General features: G+C 34.2%; 1 pseudogene; it reads right to left on the reverse strand.

The window, feature by feature from the left end:
• Nucleotides 1-259: 259 nt before the first annotated feature.
• Nucleotides 260-1,596, reverse strand: LOC141561903 (ribonuclease H1 pseudogene; annotated as a pseudogene).
• Between the last annotated feature and the right edge of the window lie 7,910 nt (nucleotides 1,597-9,506).

Genomic DNA, 9,506 nt, shown 5'->3' on the forward strand with positions numbered 1-9,506 from the left:
AAAGGGCTGCTACAAACATTTTTGCACATAAAGGTCCTTTTCCCTTTTTTATGATCTCTTTCCGATATAGGTCCATTAGAGACACTGATGGATCAGAGTTTGATAGCCTTTAGGACATATACTAAACCATATTTCAACAGAAAATTAGACAGTTTTCCTGATGAAACAAGAATGTTCCCAAGTCCACCTGCAATAATACTTCATGTCTTGTAGACAAATTTTGATGCAAATAATAATTAAAGGGCACTTGGTTTCCTCTTTAATTAGATGATTCTTGTAATTTTTTAGCTGCTTCTCTTGTTAATTTATCAGTTTCTCATTTCTCCCACACCCTGAATGACCAGAAAGGTATACCCATTATAATATCTATGCCTTGAATGAGTGTATCAAGCTTAATGATGTTGCCTTTGTTAATAGCATCTTTTTCTATGCTTGGTTTCCAGACAATTTTCTTCCAGTCTTGTGAAATTATTTTTAGTAAACATACTATCTGTGTAGAGAACTAGCTTACTGCCATTTTGATTCTTGACTTGTTTCATTGATTTGGTTTGCCTGCCACCCAGGAAATCTCTCACCCACATTTAGGAGATGACTAGCCCCTAATAAACATCAAATGACTGTTCTGGCCTTCCTCTTCCCATTACTAGAACAACAGCCCTATGGGTAATCCACAATTATATCTCCTATATAAAAATGTATCTTTGCTAAGTGAAGGTGTTGAAGTTGGAAGGAACCCCCAAAAAGTTGGGGACCCATTTCCCCAACCAAGTCAAGGGGCAAAGTTTATTGTAATTGTAACACCAATTGAAGCAGACTAAAGTCCAGAAGATTTAGCAAAGAAATAGAAGTAAGGAGACACATTTATCCAGTTGTTCATATCACTGATATGCTAATTTTAAGACCTAGAGGTAGAACCAATGAGCGGTCTCAAGAATTTTGTTATCACTGACCAACTGACTGTAATGTTTGTAGGACTATTCTAAGGCCAGAAGATTTGAAATCATTGACAGACAGATCAGGATCAGTAATATATCTTCCCTAAAGTTGAAGGGAAGAAATATAATTACATTCCTAGCCCAGAAGACTTTTATGATTAATGAGAGAACAATAGCATTCTTAGACCAGAGGGTCTCAGATCAGATTCCAAAGCCAGAAGATTTAGAATAACTGACAGATCGTTAGAACAGAAGCCCCCTAAGGTCAGGGGACCTTAAAATTATTGCTGTCTCCCCTAGAAGCTATATTACATCAAAGGTACTGAATCTGTATTTTGTTTGGAAGCTTTGAGTATCTCCATCTGATGACTCACAGGGTCTCTTGTTTGGCTTCCTTTTGGGGTCTTGTGTATCACATTATTTTTTCTGTTCTGTTGAATGATCAGCCCTTGCAGTGTTTCAGGCAAAGGCCCAAGCTTCATCCTCACTAAGCAAACTTCTTGAACTGGGCAACAGGAAATTGATTCACTTGTGCTTAATATTCACTCCAGGTGGGGAACACTCAGGTGTTGCAACTCCTCCTTACAGAGTAGAATATTCCGGTGCTCAAGTAGCCAAAGCCATCCCTGACAACTGTGGGGATGGCTGTCCACAGCCTCATCAATGTCCATTCTAGGACACAGTGGTCACTGAGCTGGAGCTTTTGCCCAGAGGTTTGTTGTGACTTCTCCACTCAGAGCCTCAGGTCACAGGCCCAGTCTCTGTGAGCCCTGGCAGGAGTCGATATAATATTTGTAGTAGACCAATAGATCCTCAGCCAAGCCCCATTTAGACATAGTTTGGGTCCTGACTGACAATTTTTGAATATAAATAGCAATAATTTCTGGTTTGGCTAGAAACCCTGAAGGCCTTCCCCTCTCAGATTCATTCATTCATTTATTTTAGATTCTTTGGGACTAGGCTAAAGAGAAAATTCTTTGCCTCAATTGCTACCTAATTTTAATCAATGAATGGATGCAGCCTCAATCAAATTGAGAGAACTGAAGATTTTAGCTGTTAAAAAGGCCTAGGTTTTCCACTGCATTCAGGGCCAACTTGATCTATATATAATCAGTGGATTCAAATGTCTCTGGAGGGGAAAGTGGGGCAGTGACCTTGCATAGCCCTCCTTCAATTAAATGCAACTCATTTGCATGTCATGGCATCTCCTTCCTGCTCTTAGAGAATAAAAGACAAAGATTTTCTTGTAGGTTTGCTTGCCTCTTTTCTCTCTCAGCCCCAATCCATCCTTCATTCAACTAACAAAATGATTTTCCTTCATTGATGATATAACCTTGTCAAGCCCTTTTGCAATTCCAGGGGCTCTCTGATACCTTCATAACCAAACTGAACTTTGATTCTTATCTGAACCCAAAGCCCATACTTTTTGAATCAATGAATACTGGCCTTCTTGAAGTTCCCTGAATGAGATACTGCATTGGCTCCTGGCATTTTTTGACTTCCAAGTCAGCTCTCAGGGTAAGGATGCCTTATTAATGAAAAAAAGAAAATACTAGGTAAAGTGTAAAGTGATCCGATAGATATTAGGATTATTTTGAATTTTACACTATATTCTCTATTATCTTTCAGTGGATAAATGACCTAAATATGAAAGACTCTATAACAAATTAGAATAGAAGGAAAACATTATATTTCACTAGTTACAGAAAGGGGGAAGTTTCTGATCCAATAAAAAAAAGAGAAAACCATAAAAGATAAAATAGACAATATGCATTATGTCAATTAATGAAAAAAATTTGAAAAACTTTGAATGAAAATTAAAAAGTTAAAATTAAAGAAAAATAGTTAACTAGAAAATAAAGTAAGGAACCTAAAAGAAATCAAAATTAATACAAAGAAGATTGATAAATTCATGGAAAATAATAAGAAAAAATAAATTTTATTTATGATTGCTCATTAAATTATTTGATTGCTCAAAATAATTAGAGAATGAAAAATTTGAATTCAATTTTGATACCAGTTCACAATATGTATAGATAGTTTCAAAAAAACAAAATCATATGTGCTTTGGCAAAAAGTCGGATCCAAGAGTAAATAAAATGCCCTTCTCCTTTAAAACAGATACTAGAAGAAATTATTGAGAAAATTAAATTTTCTTTCTTATATTTACCTATATGCTAGATTTGGTACAGGAATAAAATTCAGTAAGGGAAAGAATGAAAGGAAAAAAGTTAACAAAAGCCACAAGTCCACAAACAATTAAACTCTTTAAAATACATTAGTTTGTAATTGGTCAATATATTGGCAGTTTCCATGTTCATTTGTTTAAGTTCTGATTTTTGATGTTTGAATATATGTTGCTTACAGTTATTGTTATTTTTTAGTTGTCAGTGACAATAACTTGCAAGATTTCAATAAAGAGAAACTATTTTTATTAATACCTTTATAAATTAAAGTTAATGGATTTGTTTTGAAAAAGAACATTTTTCAATTTTATGAACTTTGTCCATCTAGATAGGGTTAATTGAAGCTCTGCACTGATCATGAAAGCCAATCCTGCTCTCTTTTATATATCATTGTTCAGCTTAATAAGAGAGCGGAGAAAGAAACTTTAAAAAGCAGTGCATAGGAGAGTAAAATTTTTGAAGAAAGTATTCTGAAAGATGTTTTTGGCTAAAAACTTTGAATAAATTCATAACCATATGAAGAAAACCTTTTAAATGAGTTCTTTGGGATGATGTCTTAAGTTTTCCCTTCCTTAGTGAAATTGTTTGTTTTGTTTCTTCCCATAAATGTGAACGGTACCCTGGAGGCTGTGATATTAGTCACAAGGACAAGGACTCTGACAGTGGCCAGAACAGATACAGATGTCTAAATCTATCATCCTCTATTTGAACAGCCTGTTTAATTTTACATGCAGCTGTTGACTCTGAATATTTCAAATTCTTTCTCTCACATTAAAACTGTAAACACTTGGGTTTTATTAGACATCTTCTCCCTGCCCTCTAAACCTCATTTCATTTCATTTTCACAAACTCTTTCATTTTATTTACAATTTAGATCTAATGAATCTAACATTTGGCCAGGATCTCTGAGTTCAGTGTCTCGGATAATATTACGTCCCAAGACATCTTTCTCCCCCTCCTCTTCTTTGATTATCCAAACAGTTTATAATGAAACAGTAAGAGAGCAAACAGCATTAGTTTGATTTTAAAATAAAATTCTTGGCCTACATGCCTTTTGCAAACAGAGTTTAGTCAATAGTTTTGAAATCAAATGGGCTTTTCTTTGTTGGAGAAAGAAAGAAGATACAAAGATAAGATAAAGAAGTCAGCCAGGAGAACTATATGGTTGTCACATAGGGCTTGGGCCTGAAAAGAATTCAGTGTCTGAGGTGTAGAAGCAACAAGTTACAGTGATTAAAGAGCCAGTTTCAGAACCAAAACTTGAGTTCAAGTGTAACCTCTAACAGACTCTGTGACTGTCAACATATCCCTTAATCTCTTAGTGTTCCAGACAACTATCTATGATTCTAAATTGCAGAGAAGGTTCCATTTGTATTCAGAATTCCCTATTACAGTAATAGCATAAATCTAATTTAAAAATCAAAGATAGGGCTAGAGGATACTTTAAATATCATTTAGGTAGATAAGCAGGCATTAAGTGTTTATTACATGTCTGGTACCATTCTAAGCTCAAGGGATGCAAAAACAAGCAAAAACAAAGATGGTCCCTGTCCTCAAATAGTTTAGATTTTAATCATGGAAGACAGTACATAAAAGGGAGCCCAAGAGGAGAAAATGAAAGAAGCCTGGTCAGCTCTACTCATACCTCAAAGATGGAACTTAAAGGAAGTTGTCAATGGGAGGAGGGAGCTAAAAACATGGAGTATTAAAGGCTCCCCAGAAAGCCATATTTACACAAAATACAAGAGTTTGAAATTTTTTTATTCTAAATCTACTATTTTTTCCACCATACATTATATTTCCCTCAGTATCTTCTACTTTTCTTTCTTCTATTTACATGTGTAGACACTGTTCACTTCCCCAACTTTTCTTTGCTTTCTCCTCTTAACTATTACAGAAAACTGAAAGTAGCTATCACAGCTGGGCATGCCCAGTATTCACAGACTGTTTTTGGTTGCAAGCCAAAAACTAGGCAATTTTCCTAATTGTAATTCTTTTATTGTGATCTTTTCATTGTTTACATGAGAGTAATCCAACCTATCAGCAAACTGATCGTGTATAAACTTCCCCTTGCTGTGAATGAACATTTCCTAGTGATTTTTCTTTTTTTTTTTTCTTTTTTTTTTTTTTTTTTTTTTGCCATGGGCAGCTGAGTCCTGCTGTTTAGAATAAAAACATCCTCCATTCATGAATGCAGAGATCCGTTTCTTCCTAAGCCAGAGTCCTTTCTACAACCACAAAATAAGCTTGTAGCTGAAATCATACTCAGGAAATAGAACCAATGTGATCTCTTCAATTTATCTCCCCAATGAAAACCAGAAAATGAATTTTTATTTCAATGTTCACTTCATATGGTTTGGGATTTTGCCCTTTGCAGCCAACTGTTAAGACAAATTTTCCTAATTTTGGTATCCCTTGATAGTTGTCCTTATTCTGCTTATGTGTTGAGCTTTGCTGTTATTGAACATGAATAGTAATAAGTAAAAACATTTAAATAAAAAAAATAAGAGAGAAAGAAAAAACAATTGATTCACTTCAGCAACCATTGTTAAGGACCTATTGTAAGGTAATGCCTTGGGTGCTAAGGATTTTTTAAAAATCAAAGAATCAATGTATAAGAGACACTATCCTGGTGGATACCATATAGACACAAAGCAATTCAAAGTAATTATAATTTGATGAGAAAGCATCCTAGCAATTGGAGATATCAAGAAAATCTTTGTGTATCGAGACATAATCAAGCATAGTCCAAGTAAGATAATGATTCTAAAATGGGGAGGTTAAGAGTTAGTATATTCCAAGCACTGTGAACATTGTCTACAAAGCCAAACTGATGGAATGTGAAATAATGAATTCAGAAAATAATCATTGAACTAATTTAACTAAAACAAAATAATGTTTGAAAAGGAATAATTTGAAATAAACCAAGAAAATTAAACTGGAACCATGTTGTGAAGATCTTTAAATGCCAACCTGGGGATTATGTATTATTAATTTAGTTTTAATTTAGAATTGTCAAAAACATTTCATCAGGGGAGTGACATGGTCAATCCTATGTCTTAACATTATTAATTTGGTAGGTATGAGGGAGATGAATTGAAAAGAGGAACAACTGAAAGCAAAATGACTAGGAGATTATGGCAGTAGTTTTTGAGCATTTAAGTAGAAACCTGAGATAACATACGACAGATATTATGGATGTAAAACTAATAAATTTATTGAATTACTTGAATATAGAGGGTGATAGATATGATATACTCAAAGATAACTTCTGAATGACAGTCTTGAGTAAGTAGAACAAGAGTACTGTTTTTAATAGAAATAAGAAAGTTTGGAGAATGGTCAATATATTTGATATATTTTAGGTTGTTATAGGTCATCCAGATAGAAGTATCCAAGATGCAGCTGCATTCGAGACAAAAGATCAGGAATAAAGCTGGTTTTACTAGTGAAGGAACTAATAAGCACTTACCTATGTATTTATTTTATAAGCCAACTAGGGAGATATTTTGTTTAAAAGAAAATATATTTATATTGGTAGCATAGCTAATAATGTGACAAGAAAGGATTTTTTTTATATACATAGGGTATCTATTCTCTCATAGGTTACCACTTAGGGAGAGAGCATATACACACAGAAAACATGGGGCCAGAGAATATCAATAGAGAACACATATGCATAACACCTATTTTTGAAGAAAATGAATGATCATGGAACATTTATTTCATGGTCGGGTCATGGGCATTGTCAGGACAATTTGAACCATTGTTGCTGCACGATTGATGATGTCTCCAGGTGGGCTCTCTGCTGGGACAATCATCTTTGATGGATATTTCTGTTAATCACTGAAGTTTCTTTTCTGGAATTCTGTTCTTCAAAACCTTAGGCTGATTATCTTCTTTTTACTAATGTATAGAAACTAAAAAGCATTTCCCTGACAAAGGCAATCTGAGGTCTTTTAGCCAAAAGTTGATACAATTCATTATACCTAGCTGATAGGCAGCCAGGGATCACCTAGACAAAGGTTAAAAGTATATTCTTTTAAGTGCCTGTGTCTGGTGCCAAAGTTTGTTGCCCCAGACACTTATCTCTGTAACTCTTTTTAAATCCTTTATAGGGACCATGACTCTCAAAACCTATTTCAGAGATTTTACCAAAAGTTCCAAAGTAACAGTATATACAATGAATTTTAAAAGGTCCATTTTGCTACTAAGATCCACTCTGGCTTGGATTGCAAAAGAACCTAAACAAGAAAAATTGTACAAGAGAAAAAAGAAAGATAAAAGAAAAGAAAGGACTTTATAATCCATGTTCCTGGCCTATATATTTACTTTTTTAATGACTATCTGGCAGAAACTATATAAAGTTCCTGATTTTTGTACTGTATTCTGGTTAACACAGAATCTTGCTGTCTCTCTAGGTTAGAGAGGAGAGTATTGGGTGAAAAGTTTTGAAGAAAAAGAGTTTTGACTCAGTCAGTAGCAATTCAGTATCACAAAAGGAAAAGTTTGCTAGCTATCAGAAGAACCAACCAACCAAAATCTCTTTCACTAAGCTAATTTTAATGTAGATATCATCTACATTTTTTGACAATTTTATAATCACATTTGATATGAATTATTACTATTTTCTTCATCACTTTTAAAAATGTAAAACTAATCTACAAAACAAATTAATCTATTTTGTAGCACTTGTCATTTTGAGGAAATGTAAATGGCCTCAATGAAAATGCTCCCATGAACTATATAAGCTGTTCCAGCACACCACTGAGGCTGTGACATCAGTTTCCACAGGTGCACAGTATAAGCACCAGGACTTTGGGAAAACAGGAGGCAAGTGGAGTTATCCCAGTATCTCTTTTAACTTTTCTGGAATTCAGAATTCACTCAGCTCCACCCTTATATTCCCATCCCCAAAAGCCAAATATTGGCCACATCTAGAAAACAATCAAGGCTTGAAGGTCTGGGCTTGAATCCTGTCAGATATTTAAATATTATGTGAACTTGGTAAAGTCACTGTGAACTACTTTGAGCTTCAGTTCCTTAATTTCTAAAATAAACAATAAATTATCTCAAAATGTTGTTGTGAAGAACAAATAATGTATTCAAAACATTTTACAAATAGTGAAACACTATATAATGCCTCTTAGGATTATTATACGCACCCTAGTGTGAATAATAAAGCCTGGGTCAAGTGAAGAGTTCTGAGGGATTCCAGATGGAGAGTTACACAGACAGACGGTGGCAAGCAATTTATCTCACTCTCTACTCCACACCCAGCTTCTTACCCCCAAACCCTCACTCCATTCCTTGCTTGCCATCTGCCTTACTTTCTATGCCAGAAGAGTAGAGTAGACTAAGAGTGGATTATAGCAACACCATGACTGTTTATTCCACTGGGCACTGAGTTAAAAACAAAAACAGAATACTTTTCTCACCTGCTGGTCTAATGATCTATTTTCAGGAGATATTATTTTTCTTTGTTAACCTAACTAATACAATGTTTTGTCCAAATTTTCAAGCACAGATTATAATAATTCTAGGAGAGGTTTGACTCCAGGCTATACATTCGTTTAACCAATGCTTAGAAGCATAAAGGATTTTTATTTAAGTTCACAGATCTATTTCATACTGCCCTTGAGTATACAAGGCAAGTGTAGCCAAGTATAATGTATTATTTGCCCCAAGATTTATTTTTTTTCAAATTCTCTTTCATTGCATACATAGACTATAACGAGACAAAGAAAGAAAACAAACATATGGTTTGTGGTAGATATATTTACCTTATTGATAAAACAGCTCACATCTCATTGGGACTATTTCTTTCAGTAGCAGGGAAGAATCTCCATAAGCAGTAAATTAGCTTGATGTTTTTAAAATTAAGTAGGTGAAATAAAGGAAAAGAAAAAAGAAGCAGGTGTTTATAAGTATGACAGAGTAAAAAGAGCTCACTATGGTACCTTTTAACATTATGGTCAAATATAAAAATAAAATGACACCATAGAGATGAAGAAGGACATTAGAGATTATTTATGTTATGACATTTCATAAATGAGGAAACTGAGGCCTTCATAGTTTATTTCCCCCTACATATGCATTTTATTTTACATATATATTAATTTTTAATATACATTTCTCTATGAATCATGTTGTGAGGGAAAAATCAGAACAGAAGGGCAAAAGCCATGACAGAAGAAAAAACAAACAAACAGGAAAAAAGGTAAACATAATAGGTGTTGATTTACATTCAATCTCGATAGTTCTTCTTCTGGATGCAGAAGGCATATTCTATCCAAAAATTATTGGGATTGCCTTGGATCATGGAGTCACTGAGAAGAACCAAATCTTTCGTAGTTGATCTTGACACAATCCTGCTGTTACTGTG

Source organism: Sminthopsis crassicaudata, chromosome 3 (genome assembly GCF_048593235.1).
Source record: "Sminthopsis crassicaudata isolate SCR6 chromosome 3, ASM4859323v1, whole genome shotgun sequence".
Taxonomy (NCBI): Eukaryota; Metazoa; Chordata; class Mammalia; order Dasyuromorphia; family Dasyuridae; genus Sminthopsis; species Sminthopsis crassicaudata.